General features: G+C 43.7%; 1 protein-coding gene across 8 annotated transcripts in view; it reads left to right on the top strand.

Moving 5' to 3' along the window:
• The window catches only part of TMEM269 (transmembrane protein 269), a 544,348-nt gene that overhangs the window by 480,732 nt on the left and 43,420 nt on the right, over window positions 1-20,196 (top strand). The window contains exon 7 of one of the 8 annotated variants that reach the window (XR_011268653.1): window positions 17,825-17,909. The exons of the other annotated variants lie outside the window; for them this stretch is intronic. The gene's annotated coding sequence lies outside the window, so the exon portion shown is untranslated. The remainder of the gene's footprint in view (window positions 1-17,824; window positions 17,910-20,196) is intronic. 8 annotated transcript variants of the gene reach the window in all.

Here is a 20,196-nt window from a genome sequence, read left to right as displayed (position 1 = left end):
CCATGATGGGCCTGAGAGGTTTCTCTCACAGGATTATGTGAGTTACATATTGTATCAAATAGAATACAAATTCTGTCAGTGGCGGGTGCGCAAACCTAGTTGTGAGTATGCCACAAGGCATCCCTGCACTGGCAATGGGAAAAGCTTGCTTACCAAACTGCAATCCAAGGGACAAGGATCTGGAATTCCCTGAACAAGTTCTGTGTTGTCAGGGACAAGACGATTTCATTAACATGTGTTGCGAGGGCAAATAAACAGTAGGTAAAGTCTGTATGGGTTTTCTGGACTTTCAAAATGCTTGCTTTGAACTATTGTGTGCCTGGGAGCATCATGGCGACCAAGTGTGTGTTGGTGACTCGACTGCATGACTCCAGCAACTGTGTGTTAGTTGCATTGTGGATGGAGAATAATATTGCCAGAATGGTTAGGATTGTTGAAAGTCTCATCTTTCAAAATTGCAATCACTCTCCTTAAATGTTGAAACACTGGTCCATTTGCAGTTGCCCATTAAATGCATTGGATTGAAATCAGATCTTAAAGGCCACAGCATGAAAAGGCTCGTTTTTGGACTAAGAACGAGTGTAAGCATCTGGTCATGTAATTGAGAAGGACTTTCAGTAAGGCGTTTTGAATACAGGGAGAAGTAGTTTTAGCTCACCAAGTGATTGAAGAAGGATTCAGAGTGCCAAAATCATAAAGAACGGGTCTAGACTTGGCATAGCTTATTGGCAGTGAATTGAGTCAAATGCCAACAATCACAGAATTCTTATTTTGCATGTAAATGTGCTCCCGTTTGCTTAGAGAATTCATGCCCACCTCGGTTTTTCAATAAATTGCACTTCATCAGAAATAGTGATCATGCTAAAAAGTTGTGACAGAATTGTGGTAATAAAATATATATATATATATATATATATTACACACACACACACTAGCTGATATACCGGGGTTGCCCGGGCTTTCATTCCCTCATAGATACAGGTAACTGCAAGATTTGGTGCAGATTGGTGAAACAATGGCGAATTGTGTAAGGAACAACGCTTCGCCGAGCCACAAACCCACAAACAAATGTGGAGTTTGCTGAAATCCAGGGAAAGGGGTGGGATTTCCTGATGTCATGTAGCCAGTAATATCCAGAGGGTTCTGACAGGTGACTGTGCAAAATGTGGTGCAGATTGGTGAAACAGTGTGGAACTGTATAGGGACCATACACAAAGCCACAAACCCACAGACCTTTGCTAAAATCCGGGGAAAGGGTTGGGGTGTCCAAATGTCATGCAGCCAGTAAAGTCTGGAGGGTCCTAACAGGTGACTGTGCAAAATGAAGTGCAGATTGGTGAAACAGTGTGGAATTGTATAGGGACCATACGCGAAGCCCCAAACCCTCAGACCTTTGCTAAAATCTGGGGGAAGGGTTGGGGTGGCAAAATGTCATGCAGTCAGTAATGTCCGGAAGGTCCTAACAGGTGACTGTGCAAAATGAAGTGCAGATTGGTGAAACACTGTGGAATTGTATAGGGAAACATGCAAAGCCACAAATCCACACCCACATTCTCACTTTTGCTGAAATCCGGAGAAAGGGGTGGGGTGTCTAGATGTCATGAAGCCAGTAATGTCTGGAGGGTTCTAACAGGTGAATATGCAAAATGTGGTGCAGATTGGTGAAACGGTGTGGAATTGTATAGGGAACAACGCTTCGCCAAGCCACAAACCCACAAACAAATGTTGGAATTTGCTGAAACTGTAGCCAGTAATATCCAGAGGGTTCTAACAGTTGACTGTGCAAAATGAAGTGCAGATTGGTGAAACACTGTGCTATTGTATAGGGACCATACGCAAAGCCACACACCCACAGACCTTTTCTAAAATTCGCAGAAGGGGTGGGGTGTCCAAATGTCATATAGCAAAATTTCTCCAGCATGGGGTTTGGCATGGATTCACATGCTCATGAATATTCCCCGTCGTCAGGCCGGGAATCCTCGGTATAGAAAAAATCAGTATCAGTTTCGTTTCTGATCTGTCTTTCTCAGTAGTAACCAATCACTGGTCTCTGGGTCATACTGCCCCCAGCCAATGACTGCCCTCTCCCTAAGCCCCACCCCTGGCAGCCATCCTCAGATTTTTACCGCACGTTCAAGTGTTGGGAGTCCTCGTGCTTAGCTCTCGAGCTTTTGCTGCGTTTTCATGCTTTTTTCAGTAGATTTTCTCATTTTTTCGGTTAAAAGAGCCTCAAGTTCCACCGTTTCTACTTCCGATCAACGGGGATCCGTTTCGAAGTTTTCTATGCCCCTCAAGGGTGAAGATTTCGTCGAGTTACGCTTTTGGAGGATTCCAGAAGTTCCGAGGCCTACCCCGGACATGGCCCAGGAGAAAGGGAGCTCGACGCCCGGGAAGCTATTCAGGACCTGCCCTGGATGCCAGCTTCAGAACGTTTTCAAGGAGGACGAGCATTCGTTATGCCTCTACTGTCTCCATGAGGACAAAACGCACAAGGAAAAGGACTGCGCGTTTTGTGGAAACATGTCGGAGCGGACCATGAAGGATCGCCACCTCCGTCTCGCCAACTGGCTGAAAGGTAAGAGCCCGCCAGGCGAGAAGAAGAAGAAGTCCGAGCGGTCTTCTAAGTCCTGTGAGGGTGCTCCGGCGACGGGGGCCCAACAAAAGGCTAAGCACTGCGAGTCCGCGGGCACCGGGAACGCCGAACGGTCGGGCTCCTTGGCTGCCAGGCAGGACGCACCCTCCCCGGCACCATCGACCACGAGCCAACGCTCTGGCTCGGGTAAGAGGAAGTCCGAGAACCCGGCGAAGCTTCTAGAGAGGCCCCGGTCGATCTTGAAGACTCCGGCAGAGGGGGAGCGAGGCTCGGACCCTCCCCCGAAGGTGAAGGCCCCAGGCGTACAGAAGGTGACGTTGGCCGTGATTCACCCTGCTAGAATCTCGATTGAGGATGTCGCTGCGGCCCTGGCTCAGCCTGTGGAGGCTACACCAGTGGAGGCGCCCTCAGGTACCAGAGTCTCCCTGCCACTGCGGAGGGAGTCGTCTTTCAGGCCCATCGAGAAGACCCCCACTAAGTCCTCGTTGGAAAGGGGGGGAGGGGGTGGTGGCCGTCGTGGATACGGACACGACCTCTGAAGAGGAGCTCATCCAAGTCGTGGAGGAGACCCAGCCCATCGGGAGGGATCCCGACGAGGGCGACGGTGATGCAGACAAGGCTCCTCAAGAGCCCTCGCGCCCGTCGTTTCCGGTGCCGCAGGACACCTCGGCGGCCATTTTGTCAGCCATCCAGTCCTTATGCTCGGAGATAAGGACTAGGTTGCCCCTTCCCCCGACGGAGGAGCCTGAGCCACACCCGACGGAGGATCCGGAGCCAGGACCTTCGGGGAGCCCAGCGCCTAAGAGGAGTAGGACGCATCCTAGGCCTCCTTTCCAGGACGCATCCTAGGCCTCCTCTCCCGCCTCTGCGGTCTTCTCTGCCTTCCCCCCGGTCCACTACCCACAGGGATGATACAGGCATGGACACGACTAAGACGGGTACGGATGACGACGGAGGCGACGACAGGACGTGCCCCCTGTCGCCCCCGGCGCGGGCATCCCCGCCCGACGAGATTGGATCCTTCCATGCAATGATCTCCAGGGCATCCAAGCTCTTCCAGCTCTGCCCCGAGGAAAAGAAGAAGGAGGGGTTCCTTTACCAGCGGCGCGAGGCTAAAAGGAAGACGGTCCTCGCCGTGCCGCTTCTTGATGACATCTGGGATGAGGGGCTCACCCTCCTCAAGAACCCTGCCACGGCTCCTGCGAAGAGGGACCGGTGCAAGAAGAAGTACCGGGTCCCCGACGCTGCCCGCTTGTGCCTTAGGGTGCAACCTACCTCGGACTCGGTCGTTTCGGCGGCGGCCAAGAAGAAAGCGGGGGGGGGGGCATCGGCCTCGACTTCAACCTCCCCTCCGGACGGCGAGGGTAGGAAACTGGATGCGATGGGACGACGGGTCATCTCATCTGCAGCGACGACCATCAAGGCGGCAAACGCCCTGGCCATAGTAGCCCGCTACGACAGGGAGTTGTGGTTCAAGATCGCCCCTCTGTTGGACTTCCTTCCAGATGCCAAGAGGGCTGAGGCCCTGGAAATCTTGCAGGAAGGTGAGATTGCCTCGGACCACGCCATTACGGTGGCTACGGACATCGCCGACACCGGTTTCCGTCAGTTGGGCAACGGCGTTTGCCTGAGACGACGAGGATGGCTCAGGGCGACGGATTTCCGCCAGGACGTTCAGACCAAGGTTTTGGACATGCCCTTCGATGGGAACAACCTTTTTGGCAGGGCGGTTGATGAATCCCTTCAGGCGATCAAGACGGACACGGAGACGGCCCGTGCACTGGGTGTGCTCCAACAGAGACGGCCGTCCTTTCGGCGCTCCGGAGGCAGACAAGACAGGGTGCCTCCAAGGGAGCCGGCAGCAGCTCCTCTACCTACCGTCAAGCGGCAAGGTCTAAAGAAGGATGACCTAGTGTCCAACAACTTCTGACCCTCATACTAATACATACAACAAAATAAACAAGGACATATTTAGCTGCTTTCAGTTCAACAGAAACATGGCAAAACTTTAAACTTATACATGTTAGAAAGATCTCCTCGTGACCACGTTTGAGTCCCCTACCCCTGGATTCATTCAGGACTGTCTTTAAGCAAGTTTTGGTTTACCAAAGGCCTGTTCAGCTCAACACAAAACATCTTTTCTAGTCATTGTGTCTCTCCTCTTGATAAAAAAAATGTATTTTCTACAATTGCTTGGTTCAGTAACCCAAAACCCAAAGTTCCACTCCACTCAATGTCTTTCTCAATCTTCAAAAGTAACTCTTATTCCACAAAGGGTCTTTCACAGATTCCAAAAGCAACCCCAAAGCAGTAGTTCCCTTCCATGTAATGTCTTTCTCAGACTTCAAAGGTAAATAAGCAATCACAATTATTCTTCAATTGAAATGTCTTTGTCAGGATAGCTCGACCAATAGGTAAAACAATACTTGTTCAGTGTCTTTTTCAACATCTTTTTTTATCACAAACCTATGTTGTTCATAGGTTTGTCTAAAACAAAAATCTTGGGAGTTACCGTCAACCAGACATTATCTATGGGAGTGCATGTCACTGTGGTTGTCTCAGCATCAGTCAAGTACTATGTCAAGTTGCTATCGCACCTTAGACCCCTCATCGCTCGGGCAAGTGCAAAAACCATCGCTAGTGCGATAATAGGGGCCAAGATATACTACTGTTGTAGCCTTCTGTTGGGCGTTCAAGTGCAAGACATGCACAAGCTCCAGTCAGTACAGAACTGGGCAGTCAGAGTTGTTGTAGGACTTCCCCTTCCTGACCATGTATTAGAGGCCAGGTACACTCTTCATTGGTTACCTCTCGTAGCTAGGGTCACATTTAGGGTTCTCGTCATCACCTTTAAATGTAGACTACAACTGATGCCACCATATCTGCAGATATACATCAATGCTAATGTTAATACCAGAGCATTGAGGTCCGGCACTCAAAATGACCTTGTTCAACCAAGATGAAAAGCATCAAAAGCTGAGAATGGGGCTTTTTTCTTAGCAGCACCTAAACTCTGGAACCAGCTGCCTGACAATATGCGCAGTCAAAGGTCCCTACAGGCATTTGAGAACAATTTGAAGATGCTACTGTTCACTTGAGATTGGGGATGGATAGTCTATCCATCGTTAAGCATCATCTTTGCCCGGGCTCCTGTTGACCTTGTTTAGGAGCCTTACCCATCTCTGTTTCATGTGTGTCTTCAGTCCAACCTGTCCGTGCCTTTATGCCTGAGGGTCCATAGTTCGCATTATACATTTTGTGTAATGTAATGACTAATGTTCAATCAACTGGTTCTTTCCTGGTCCACTTGCCTGCTAGGATTAACTCTAAAAGATCCCTTTCCAGGTTCACTCTCCTGCCAGGAAGAAAAGCTCCCATCCCTACAGTTGATTTCTTTGGTGGCAATATGGCTTACATTTTTCCTCAATTAGACATTTCATAAAGGCAAGCTGTCTCTTTTGCCTTCTTGCTCCTTCTGGACAACCTCTTGATTGTTGCGGGTTATAAGGTTCCCCAAGTGCACTAATCTCCAATGGAGAATGATTCCCTTCTTGCACCTTCACTTCCTTTAAATAGCCTCTTGGCCTTTGGCAATGTAGGTTACAAACTTCCCTTTCTTGCACTTACACTTCTTTCAAGTAGGCTCTTGGCTGTTGGCAATGTAGGTTACACATTTCCCTTTTTTTGCACTTCCACTGCTTTCAAGCAGCCTTTTCGCTATTGGCAATGTAGGTTACAAACCTCCTTTTCTTGCACTTCTACTTTTTGCAAGCGGCCTCTTGACTGTTGGCAATATGGGATACAGGTTTTCCCAATTCGACTTCTCATTAGAGGGAACTTGTGCCTGTTATGCTTTCTTGTAATTCGCCACTTAGGGGTTGTATTCAGGATTTCATTTACATCTGGCGCCCTCCCCCTTCTGATGTTCTGTGGCTCTCGGTCGCCCTGTAACTTAACTATGGGAGCCGACGATGCTGCTACATGCCTCAGTGCTCTGGAACTTCTCTGAGGCTCACCAGTAATTCTGGGCAGCTTCAACATTCTTCACTCGGGCGGCGCAGTACAGAAGCACTTTCCATCAGCGTCTCTGCATCCCTTAGGACCCCTTCGGTTTGGATGTCGTCTGGGTCTCTCTCATTGGTAGCCTCCGCTGCTCCCTTCTCCATGACCACGGCTTTGCAGGTCCCCGGTTTACCTCGCTCACACTGGTTCCTCGCCTTCCTGCACGTCAGCCCCTTCACACCCTCCATGACCACAATCTGCGGCCTGGGAGAGTGAATTCTCTCCTGCTCCTTCTGATTCCACCTCTCTGCAGCTGATTCTCGTCTTCATTTTTAAAGATGCCACTCGGGTGCCTTGTATCAGGTGCCTCGTATCAAAACAACTAGACTGCAGGTGTCTTTCTAAGGCATTTTCAATCCGCATTGGCTCCTGGGCCCTTTTCCTGGTCTTAGAACCACAATCATTAGGGTCTATAATGGGTTTCATGTCTTTTATGTGCATTCATTTTTGAATTGGATGATTTAGGAAATGTTACAGGGTTGCTGTGACACTTAACATTAGGTTTAAGACTACCACACAAAACATAATCTTGGTTATTCAAGGATATCACATTAGTTTTAGGAACTCCCAAGGTGTAGCATTTATTCAGTTTGAGTGACTTTTACCAGACAGACTTGTGCATTGACAGCATGCCAAGTATTTGGCAATTATCAGACTCTCATCCTCAGAAGATGAATGCTGCGTCTCTCCTAAAGGAGTCACCACTTCCCCCTGACGGCCGTCTCCTCCCGTATGATCCTCCCTCCTGATACCACCCCCAGGGTTAGGATCAGGCAGCGACTGCCTTCCCCTGACCACATGGGAGGAGACTAGGATTCATCACAACATCCTGAACAGGGATCCAGCGGCATAGTTGAAGCCGGAGCCGCCAGAGTGCATTTTCTAATGGGAAACCCTGTCAATCGGTTTCCATGCTGGATAATGCTAAATACTGTCTGTTCGCCAGCATATATAGTAACGCTAGGGGTCTTGGAAGGGTGTTCTCCATCACTTTGAACAGAATGTTCATTCATGCCTTTTACGCATCTCGATTTTCCTGGGTGTCACATAGGATGCGGTACCAGCCTTGCCAGTTCATACAAGTAGCCCCACTTGAGCCTTCAGTTATCAGAACTCTTGCAGTTGGATGAGCCCATAATTCTTCCTCTAAATCGATATTCCATGCAGAGAGCAAGGGTACATCCTGTGTCGTGGCCCAGCCTCACTCCCCCTGAAAGGGTGGGTTTTAGGTTCAGGGTATCCAGGCAACTAGGCATTTCACATAAACGGAGAGACCTTTTCTCTTCAGGAAGTGCTACAGCAGCAAACAGAACTTAGGTCAAACATGTGAAAGGTGCTGCTCTCGGTGTGCCCACCAAGATCTCAATCCTTAAGACAGTCTTCCCCACCACGTGTTTCTGTATCTGCTAGGCCTAATGAAAGACACTCACTAACTCACACCTTCGTCAAGATACATTTAATACCAATTTCACACTATACCAGGTGACTAGGGTTGCAGTCTCTGTAATTTAAAGAGTTTAAGAGCTGCGTTTTCAAAATATTCTCTCCAATCAGGAAGATTGTACCCACACTGGAACTACAACAGCTACACACATCTGGTGCACCCACGCACCGTACAACACGCTCTCTCTCTCCTGACGTGAACTACGGTTCCCGAGGGCGTTCAACCTACCAACGCTTTGAGATCATACCAATAATATATAAGGCGCTATACAAATGCCAAGTAACATAACATAATCGTAACAGAGCAAATGGGCCCATACAAAAGGTCGATCTCAAGCTTATTTCCTGGAAAACCACTTTCCTTTTGTCCATTGCTTACACAAGTACAGGTAAGATCAAGGCCTGTGCAGTCATAGAGCCTTTTGTCAGATTTCATGAACAAAAAGAGGTGCTTCGCACCAACGTAACATTCTTGGCCAAAGTTCGAATGTATTTTCTTGTCAGGCATACCAAATCTGCTTCACCAGCCGGAACATGTTCAAGCACTGTGGATATTGAATTGACCTTTTATTAAAATCTAAAGCCATACTAATTTACAAATCATTTCATAATCCATTAAGATATAACAGGTTCTGTGTAATATAACTATAAATATCAATGTCTGTCGTACCTAATGTATCCTCCCATAGAAATCAATAAATCCGCATGACTTATCTTGTTATGAATACATTTCCAAAATCTTGCAACTGCTAAAGATAGGCTAATTTGTTGAACTTTCATAAACCTCACCCAAAAGTGATCCAAGAGATCAGCGTTCGTATCGTGTACATGCATGCTTATCAAAAACATGAATTCTGTCCTTTGTTAGGACTGGGCAGTATAAATACAGATGTTTCAAACTGTACATTTCTTTTACATTTTTACAAAGCCTACAAGATTTGCTGGGCTTCTGAATTCCTCATCTAGGACCAATGGTTTCTAAGGTTTCTAGGGTGCACCACAGGAATGTACCCTTCATCTCAGATGTTTGTGGCTTTGGTTCTAATGGCACTGCTAAAGAAATATCTAAAGCTTTCAGGGGCAGATTGATTTCAGAATGCATTGGGTTCTTCATCAAGGAGACTTCAAAGCCTCTCTGTAGAAGTCAGAGTTCTATTTACCAGTGCTGAGTTGGCCATGACAGTGCTTCCATCCGTCATTCCCCGGAAGAAATCTGCAGATAGCAAAGCAGACTGTGGCGCATAAGTTCACCAAGCACTAGTGCGTGGACAGGATGGTCATAGAGAGGTCGAGGTGGGACAAGAGGTCCGGCTGAGCCCACTTGGTTAAGGTCAGACTTGCTGCAATGTATGGGCTTCATGAGTACGAACTGCTTTGTCATATTTTCAACAGTTTGAAAATCTATGAAAGATCCAAAGCTGGAGATGAAAATGTTACTTACTATAATTTTCAGTATATTTACCCAGCATCGGTATCTTTCATAGACTCTCATGCCACACAACCTCCTGCCCCTAGAAATCTAATCACTTATGTGCACTCAGGTATGTCCCAGTGTTCCAGAATCTGAAGCTGCCCGCTGGGGTGGAACTTAGGGCTACCCATATCTTTGGTTGTGGGTGAAACCCCCAGAATGAGTTGAATGAATCACCAGTGTATGCAGTTTTTGTTTCTATATGTGCAATACTACTAAGTTAATGTACAAAGGGTTCCCAGCCTGTTGATGGCAAATATGACTCTATGAACCAAACCAAGGTAGGAAACCATAATTATAGGCAAGTAACTTTTTCTTATGATTTCAGAACGGATTGGCATATTAGTACATCTGTCCCCAACTAAAGAAATACCATGATGTTCTCTTAGAATATTTTGTCCCGACAAAGCTCTCCTATTGAGCCTAAACATTGTCAACCACATAGCCTCTGATGTTATGTCATCATCTGGGACTATTTGTCAAATGTATCTACTCCACCCATTTGTTGCTGGGCACCCTTGCTTTGTATATGTTGACATAATCCAGCATTGAATCTTTCATGGATTCACATGCTTTGAATATTCCATTTTCAGGCTGGGAATTTTTGGAATAAATGTAACCCAGCATTTAAAAAGAAGAGGGGTGGGCTAGAGGCCTTGTTTTTTGTTAAAGGGGGGCTTGACTCAAAAAGGCATCATATAGTAGGAGAAGAGTCAGAAGCTACCTCTGTTTTAACCGTGTATGGGAGGTAGGCAAATGCTAGCTATAGAGGGTCACAAAGAAAAAGTTTTCATATAAAATGTATTTATTCATAGATTTGTACACCCATCTAAAAACCATAGGTTCATAAAGAAAAGTCGACAATGAATGCTACTATTTTTTAAGTAGTATTGAATCTCTGGCACAATCTGTTACTAACCCTCTACCCATTTGAACTGTGGTGTTTGAAACAGCTTAAATTCTGTGCTAAGCCTACTTTGGCTTAAATGAATCCTCACTAGGTTCTGCCTTTTCTTTATGAACCTATGTTTTTTAGATGTGTGTACAAATCTATGAATAAATACATTTTATATGAAAACTTTTTCTTTGTGACCCTCTATAGCTAGCATTTGGTAAAACTAGCTCCCTGCACCTCTTTGCCTACCTCCCATACACGGTTAAAACAGAGGTAGCTTATGACTCTTCTCTTTCTACTACACAGCATTTAAAGGAAAACTCTACTACTATGTGCAGCATGACCACCTCATTTCAGAACATTTGCGATGCAGTCAATGTGGTTTGTAGGTTTTAGCTGTGTCCACGAAGGCCATTTATTTCAGAATATGTACTGCACATGCATATCAAGGGATTCCTCAGGGCACAGCCCTACTTCCTTAGAGTGTTTGAAATCCATTTCTAAAGCTACAGAAGTTGTTGGTTTCTTTCCTGAAAGACTGTTTATGAATTAATTTAATTTAGAGGTTTATTTGACTGTTTAATGCCAGAGGGGAACCTCTATTGGAAGTAACCGAGTTCAAAAACTGTCCTTATCTTCCACTGTGTTTCAACCCTAAAAATCCATTGTCAAATCATGTCCAACAATTGATCTTAACATTTACATGAACAAGCGTGTAGAATATATATACTGCCTCCACACACCTGAGGATGGTCAGTTATGTGACACCTTGAATTCAAAGAACCAGATCTGTTTGCTTAATGAGGGGGAGCATCAATGATCAGAAATCAAATGTACCAAAATCTCTATTTCCGCTTTCATGAAAAATGTGCCCTTCAAGGGAACCCCTGGACACACGAGGGCTGGGTCTGAGAAAACCTCAAGGACCTCCAGGAAAAGAGAGGGTGAAAGGTACTGTCCTGACCCAGACCTGAGTTGCTGCTCCTTTCAAGCTGTTTTTTCATCGTGGCACACATCAATTCCACGAGGTCAGTGATTGATGGCAACCAGCTCCCAAGATTGGAAGCGCTCATCTGCAAAGACATTGGGCTGCATTACAAGTTTGGCGATGTGGAATAAACTGGTAATTCCTTTTTCTTTGACAGTAACAGTATTACAGCTATTTTTACTGCACTGCCGCTTTAATATGTATATTTTTCAAAATGGGGTAATTACTGCAGCGAAAGTAATGCTTGCAGTAATTCTGCCGAGGTCCCCTTTGAGTACAATCGACTCCAAAATGCGGATTAACACCACATTACCACCATTTGTAATACTTTAGTTAACCGACAGGACCAAGTGGTGGTAATGGTAAACTAGTTTGGTGGTAGTTCGCCAGATTTACTACTAAATTTCCACCAAACTTGTATTGAGGCCATTCATCTACGGAAACCACCATAGGTATCTCACCTATAGCGTACTCCTTTTCAAGGTCACTGTGAAGACGCTACACTCAGGGCAAATGACAGGCTGATGACATGTTGCCTATGTGTGCAGGTATGATGGATCCCAGAAGTACCAATTAATTCCTGTGTGCATCATTTGAAGCATTTCTGCAACATTAGAATGTCAATGCAGAAAGTTACTGCTGCTAGAAGCATTCTCATTCAAAGTATTGTTTCTCACCTCTTTATCCTCTCGTTCATCAACCTTATGTATGACTCGCACAGATCACAAATTAGGTCCCAGAGTGGCGTACTATCTGTTTATCCAAGGTGCTGTATTTGATGAGGGATTAAACAGTGCCCATCAAAGTCTTGCTACTGTGAGACCTTTATCTACATGCCTAGCTTTGAGAGCAGCATTGATGCAATCGGTTATGGGGGGGCTTACAAATGAGACTCACCTAAGATGCCAAATCAATAAATGTGTGCATATATGCCCTCCAAGGTTGAAGGATATGGGCAAGGAATACAGACCACTTGGATTGGGAGTATTTTAAACAGACTTATAGCACCCCTCCGTGCCATCCCCAATGGATGACTGACTGCTGCTTTGGAACATCCCATTCACCCTAGTTCTCAATAAAGGCATCTACATTTAAATCGTAAACATGTGAATATCTCTGCCCAAGTGCAGAAACTCTGAATTCTAATATGAATATTATAGAGAACTTTCGTGACTGCCGCAACATTCAACAGTGTTCCATTCATCAAACAATTCATGTCAATGACTCAAGGACAGGAAATATTAGGGCAGGGATCAGACTAGGCACACACCTGGAGCTGATCAGCGGCTGCTCGGAGGAGGCTTCTGAAGGCTCTACCCCCTCAGGAAAGCAAAGATTGGAGGTCTCTAATTCTTCTAACTTGTAGATACTCACTTCTAACACCTCAAAGGTTCTACGGAACATTACTAGCAGCACCACTGTTGCTGAGAGTTCCCCTCGATATCAAGGGACACAAAGGCAGCACCGGCAACTTGCTCAGTCTGCACAAGTGTCAATGTTGTGGCCACTGACCTTGACTGCTTTAATCCCAGCCCTGAAGTCAAAGATTGCATTGTCTGTCTTCTCAATGTCAAGTTTCACGACCGTGGTGACATTTTTGTCAGATCATTCCATCTCGACATCTTGACAAGTAAAAAAAGGCCAAGCAATCTTTCAGTAAAAGACCTTGTGCTAAATTAATTTCACCCCATATACTCAAACACCATCCAGCAAGTCCCCTACCCTAGCGGACACTGACCAAGTATTTGGTCAGAATATTCCCCCACAGTCACTGGATTCTGTGCCATTCTTACCAACATTCTCTTGTCACAAGAAGTTTGAGAAACACATGTGAATATGCCCAACCTTGGGGATAACTAGTGGGGTGATCAAGCGGGAAATAAACATCAAATGACGATGATGATATGGAGAAACATGGAGGGATGACACTGACACCCTTGGCCCAGTCGAGAAACTCTGATGTTTTGTGGCATTGGACACCCTAATATCTTGACTTTGGTGAATCAATACCTGCCTGCCGTTAAAAATCAGACACCTCTCAAAAGCGCTTTAGTGGGTGCTCCATCCTGAGGGTGTAGATGTTTTGTCCCAACAATGAAATAAAATGCTCTGCAACTATGGTACCCGATTTGAAGCCTCTGGCAAATTCTTTTTGGTAGATTAGTACAAGCCAGTTGTGTATGCTTTTCTGTGCATAACTGTGCTCAGAGCTCAATGAAGTTACTGATAGAGTGCTTGGTTCCAGAAAGCTAAACAGCAGCTCAAACTACCATCAGTCTGAAATGATCTCCCCCTTGACCTTAGGTGCCAGCCCAATGTGGAATCCTTTAAGAAAAAATTGAAAACCTGGCTGCTCGCTTAACCCATGTCACAGTTTTGTGCTTCTGCTCTTTCACTTCATCCGCCGGTCTTTATGTTTGTTTAGCGCCCTAATGCCTCTGAGTTCATGGTTTGCGCTATGTAAATAAAATTAAAAAATAATGCTTAACCCAGAAAAACTGTTGATTTATATATCCTAACCATGAGGAACAAGAAACGCGCCACACTCCAAACATCCATCCTGAAAAAGAGACTCAAAGCCAGACAAACTGAATGGGCATTTGATTGTGCATTGAAAATTCTAAAGGAGAACCTGCTCAATACAGAGAAAAGCATGAACACAAATTAACACATTTCTTAAGGATTTACAAGCAATATTCAGCATGGACAAAGATGTAAATGTCATCTTCAATTAACCCCCTTGTTTGCATGAAAATATCCCATAAATCTAGCACATCCCTGACCAGAAGTGTATTTCTAATGGACCAAGAACAAGTCAGAGCTGGAATGTACCCATACAATACAAGCAGATGCAAAACCAGCTAACACATCGGCACTGAATCTGCTATAATCGCCTCACAGAACCAGCATTACAGATTCAAGGGAAATACAACTGCACTGTACCACATCCAAAGTAAGAACTGCCTACAGGGAAAATACATACGCGAAACCTGTCAAATTGCGTGAAAAAAAGAACGTACACAGACATATCAGACATATCCCGGGAGGATAGCTCAGCGGCAGCGTGCGCGTCTTGGAAGCAAGACGACACGAAGCAGCAACAGGTTCGATCCCCAGGTCCGCGCTTAGAAACCTCCGGGTGTTTAAGCGCGTTATAAATACGTAACTAAGACAAAAAAACACAATTACGCAACTAAGAAAAACAAACAATTCCTGTAACAGCGCCTCGATGCCTGCGGGCTGTGTGAGCGCTTTATAAATGTAAATAAATAAATAAATATCTCAAACCATAAAACGGAATCACTGTAAGGACACCACTTCACACAAGATGGATAGACAACAAAGGACTGGTCGTTTTTCTACTGAAGGGAGATGTGCCAAATATAAGACACAGGAAAACATCAAAGCTCAAATATTTGAAGATGCTTGACCTAAAGACAGATATTTGAATAGAGACCTGGGTTTCTTGTCTTGCTGTGGCTAAACTTAAAGCATAGCCCATCAGGCAACATAACATGCAAACACTGAGGATGAACCCCTCAATTTCATGTAAGCATTATTAATTATACTTTCTTGCCAAGACGTAGAAGTTGCACAGTGTTTGCCCAGATCTAAAAGAACTGACCAGCCAAAAGGCATTGCAGTGTGAGTCCTTTTTGTAAAGTTTTATTAAGTGTTAAAATCAATGTTCCTATTTTTAAAAAAGGACAACGATCAGAGCGGAAGAACTATCGCCTGATTGCGCTTCTCGACATAGTGGGCAAAATCTTTGCTAGGCAAATCCAATATCAATTAACATGGATAAAACTTTCAGGCAAATATGAACCGAGGCAGTCTGGTTTCGTCAAAGGCGTGGGATGCTGTTTGAACTTGCTAATAATCAACCTGATGAAGATGGAGGCTATTCGACAGGGGAAAAAAATATATCTAGCGTTCATCGACTTATCCCACGCTTTTGATAGTGTAAACAGAGAACTGATGTGGACAAAACTGGCCAAATGGAATTGTCCGGCAAACCTTATCGGAGTGATTAAAGAAATTCATTCACGAACAGAGATACATTTCCGGCTTGACCGTGCCGGCACCCTGTCGGTCCCCATCAAGACCTACCGTGGCTTTAAACAGGGTTGCCCGCTTGCCGATATTCTGTTTTGCCTATTTCTATCTGATATTGGAGAAACACTGAGAGAAGCTATCGCATTTCCTCCTTAAATCACCGGGCACCATATTGCAGACGATTTAGTTTTGTTGGACATGACGCCCATTGGTCTACAACGAAAATTGTCTGCATTAGAAAAGTATGCTGCAACTAATGACCCTGCAAAATCCGAGATTCTAATCTTGCAAGACCTAAGAAGGAAGAAAAGGAGCTCTAAAAAAGATTTTGTGTGGTGTTTGGGAAAAGAACCCCTTAGATGTGTGAAGAAAACATGATTGGATAAGTGAATAGTCCTGAGTTGCGCTTTTTCTTTGAAAAATACAATGAACTCCATGACTTTATCATTAAAAAAGCATTGCATTTCTGCAATAATACCTCCAGAGGAACCGCTGACAACATAAAGCGGGGAAACACGTGTCGAGGTTAGATGCAATAACTATTGACAATCAGTGAATTTCAACTGACCTTTGATCCTTCCTCTTTTGTTTTTTCAATTTTTTCTTTGACCATGATGCACACTTATGAGGTCTTTCAATTAAAAAAAATAGTTTGATTGTGCACACAACACAGAGTTCATTGTATTTTTCAAAGAAAAAGCGCAACTCAGGACTATTCACTTATCCAAAGATGTCAATGGCTCAGGCCAGTCTCTGACCGAGTCCAGGTCGCAGCTTGTCTTTCAACTCAAATCTTCTAAACTGGAGTGCGCCATTACTGCTAAAAGCTGGAAACTACCATAACGCATTGTTCATACACAGTAGGCAGCCTTCTAGATTTCAACTCAACATAGTATCGATTTAAAACAAAAATGTTAAGAAACTTCTCACAAAGAGATGAAGAAGCTAAACTTCTTTTTTCTGGACTAAACACACAGGCTGCAAACAAAGCTGGTGAATCCACCAAATCACTGCAGCTCTCTATACTAGCATTCTCCACAGTAAAGGACTTCAAACAACTAACTATTTCTTGAAAACAAGATCCATATCCTATCATGATCAGAACCAGATTATCTTGGAGATGATGATATATTTCACTCTAAACAACAACATATTTACATTCAATCAACAAATGTACAAACAAATCCAAGGAACCGCCATGGGTGCTAAATATGCCCCTTCAATGCTAACTTATATATGGGGCATTATGAACTAGAACACGCATGGCAGCACCCATCTTTAACGCATCTTAACAATATTATTTTTTGGAGACCTTATATTGACGACATCATCATGATTTGGAACGGCACTGCTTCACAATTTCAGGAGTATTTTCAATATCTCAACAACACCTAAAATTTGAAACTGAGTACAGCCAATCACGCATCAATTTTCTGGACATCACCCTATACATTCAAGTCAACATGATCCATACAACTCTATACATTAAACCTAGCTCTGCTAACAGTCTACTTGATGCGACAAGCAATCATCCCACACATGTCATTAACAACATCCCTTATGGAGAAATGCTAAGGATAAAGAGGAACTGTACCACCAAGAATGAAAAACTGCAAAATTGCTTCCGAGCATATGTGAAGTATTCTTTTTGTATTTTGTTCACATGTTATTAATTGTCAATTTACGCTTAAGAAGTTCAGCTACAATGATGTTCAACCACATAAGTCAGGTAACCTTTGAGCAAATGTAAAGAATTCTTTCTGTACAAATGTCTATATATTATGGTCTGTCGGTTTACGCTTCAGAAGTTTAGCTATCATAATGTTCTAACCCCACTGGTCAGGTAACCTTGACCATTGGGGTTAAAATCTGGAATACATCCAGCAACACAAAGTGAAAATTCACCTGTAACAAGAACAGGGCACATTTGTGGATGTTTCAAGCGTAAATTCATTGAGACATATAAAGAGAAATAATCTCTAGCAATATATAAACCACAACAATTGACTTTACAAAAAGTCAGTATCGCCTGGACACCTCGTTACCCGATCCAAGATTGCCGCCATGCGGGTGCACATGACGTCATTGCGTTGCCGCACGCAGTGACGTCACTGCACATTACTTAAGGTGGCCATCTTGTTCCATATTCACGGCAATTGGACCGCGCAAAACACGTTTCTTGATGCAAATTTGTTCCCTACCAGGTGAGCTTCTTAAAAATTGGGTATTTCGTAACTCACTATTGTTAATCTATGTAACATTAGGAATTCTAAGCACAATAGCCATTATATACAAACATTTGTGCTTTTATTCTAGGAACATCGTATGGAAACCTCCATTAAGGTTATCAATACCAATTTGAAATTAACAGCAAAATACAAACATTTAAAGGCAGCTATTAGTAAGTATAACTTCTTATCTGAAACCAAACACATTTGTACATCAACATGGTCCACAACTTTGTTCTGTCTTTGATTTACAGTGTGTAATCAACATAGACTGTCATAAGGTTATCCATTATCTGTAACTGAATGTATGGAACTAATACATAACAAAGGACATTATCATTAAAAAATGATTGCACATCTGCAATCATACCTCCTGAGGAACCGCTGACAACATAAAGAGGGGAGACATGTGTTGAGGTTAGATGCAATAACTATTGAAGGTTAGATGCAATAACTATTGCCAATCGGTGAATTTCAACTGAACTTTGATCCTTCCTCTTTTGTTTTTTCAATTTTTTTCTTTGACCATGATGCAAACTTATGAGGTCTTTCAATTCAAATAGTTTGATTGTGCACACAACACGGAGTCGATTGTATTTTTCAAAGAAAAAGCTCAACTCAGGACTATTCACTTATCCAAAGATGTCATTGCTCAGGCCAGTCTCTGAGCAAGTCCAGGTCGCAGTTTGTCTTTCAACTCAAATCTTCTGAACTGGAGTTCGCCATTACTGCTAAATTCTGGAAACTACCATAACGAAGAAAACATGATACCTTGGCATGTGGATAGATAGTTGCATTAACGATGGGCCATGGGACCAAAATGCCAAAGAGAAATGCAAACAACTATCTTGTCAAGGTATGATTATAAACATGAAATATGGCAAGTTTTCTTTGATAGCAGTTGTTGCCTATTACAAGCCGAAGGTTGTGCCAACTTTAATGCATGGCGCGGAGTGCCCCTTGGGATCTTCACAGACGTCGTGGCCATTATTAGAGAATACATTTTGGCAAAGAGTCCTGAGGTTATGAACTGGCATACCCATTGCCTGTATACAATATGAGTTTGGGCTTTTATCTATTAATGCAAGCGTGGCGTGGAATATGCTGGCAACGTATAGAAAGATCATTAACTACCATGTTCCTCAGTTTGATATCTTCAATGATCTAAGAAGTAGAAGCAAAGAAACAATTTTATGGCAATAGGCGAACACATGCGAAAATCTTCTCACGGAGTTGAATACTGACACCACAACTCTAAAGAACAATCCAAATCTAGTGAAAAAATAACTGTGGCAACAGGAATGGGTGAATACCGTGGAAACAAGGAACCATCATAGGTTGATGAAAAATGCTGCGCCAGAATCAAAGGCACTGAATACTTTACCGCAATATCTGGAGAAATCTCCAAACCTGAAACATAGAGCCACATATATGAAATTTCGCCTCAACCTGTTTGAGACGAAAGAAAGTATATGGATGAGGCATAGAGAAGCCTTCATTAATCCCAAATGCAGTTTTTGTAACAGTGCAGAAGAATCTTTAAAACATCTGACCTTATATTGCTCAGGACTTAAGATACTAAGAACACAGCATTTAGGTGTCCATATAAAAGAAAGAGCATCATTATGTGGTGATGATTGGTGGGCTGCTTTTGCAGAACCAAACAAAAAACGGTCATATGCCCTAACGGTATACCTACATATTATCCCCACCAAAAATATTGCTGTATATATGGTTACCTGGAATGCCATAGGCGATATTTTTTGGGGGGATAATTTGTGGGAGCGGGGGTTTTGGGGGTGTCCCCCGCACATTTAAAAATAATGCGGGGGTGACCCTCGCAGGGTGCATGCCTCAATATCGCCACAAAAATATGCCGATATTTTTGTATGGTGATATTTTTGCGGGGCCCTAACTGCATACTTAGATCAAATGGACTGTTTGTTAACAAAAAATGCCATAATTTAAGGTGAAAGGATATAAACTAATGGAATCATGTGCAATATGTGATCAAAGCCAATGATATGACGTGAAATGATGAACATAATGTAACTGTTCATGTTAAGAGATTTTCAGCAATGCAAGTGCACCTGTAAAATGAATACAGTTTAACATGCGATTCCTCTTCCTTTTGAAACCATGCACTTTGAGACGTATTCACAATGAGCAGAAATTCATCTTGTTTCAAATTCACTAGGCCCCAACGTTAGGAAGTGCGTCATGTATGTGAGAAAAGCACAACACACTGGACTATTTGTAACTGCTTTGTGTGCAAGCTAACAGTCTGTGTTGAAGATTTACAACTATTAGATAAAATGATCACAGCACTGCATTCCTCAGATGTGAACATGGGTAAAACCCTGAAAAAACGTCTCTCTCCTCACTTTTGCCTTTTACCATCTTATGAAGAAGGTCGTTGAGACTTCAAAAACGAATGCATTTTCCACTGCTACATGATAT

This window comes from Ambystoma mexicanum, chromosome 8 (genome assembly GCF_040938575.1).
Source record: "Ambystoma mexicanum isolate Mex_15411 chromosome 8, UKY_AmexF1_1, whole genome shotgun sequence".
NCBI classification, from domain to species: Eukaryota; Metazoa; Chordata; class Amphibia; order Caudata; family Ambystomatidae; genus Ambystoma; species Ambystoma mexicanum.
Note: the sequence above shows the minus strand (reverse complement) of the source record. Positions and strands in the feature narration are given on the sequence as shown.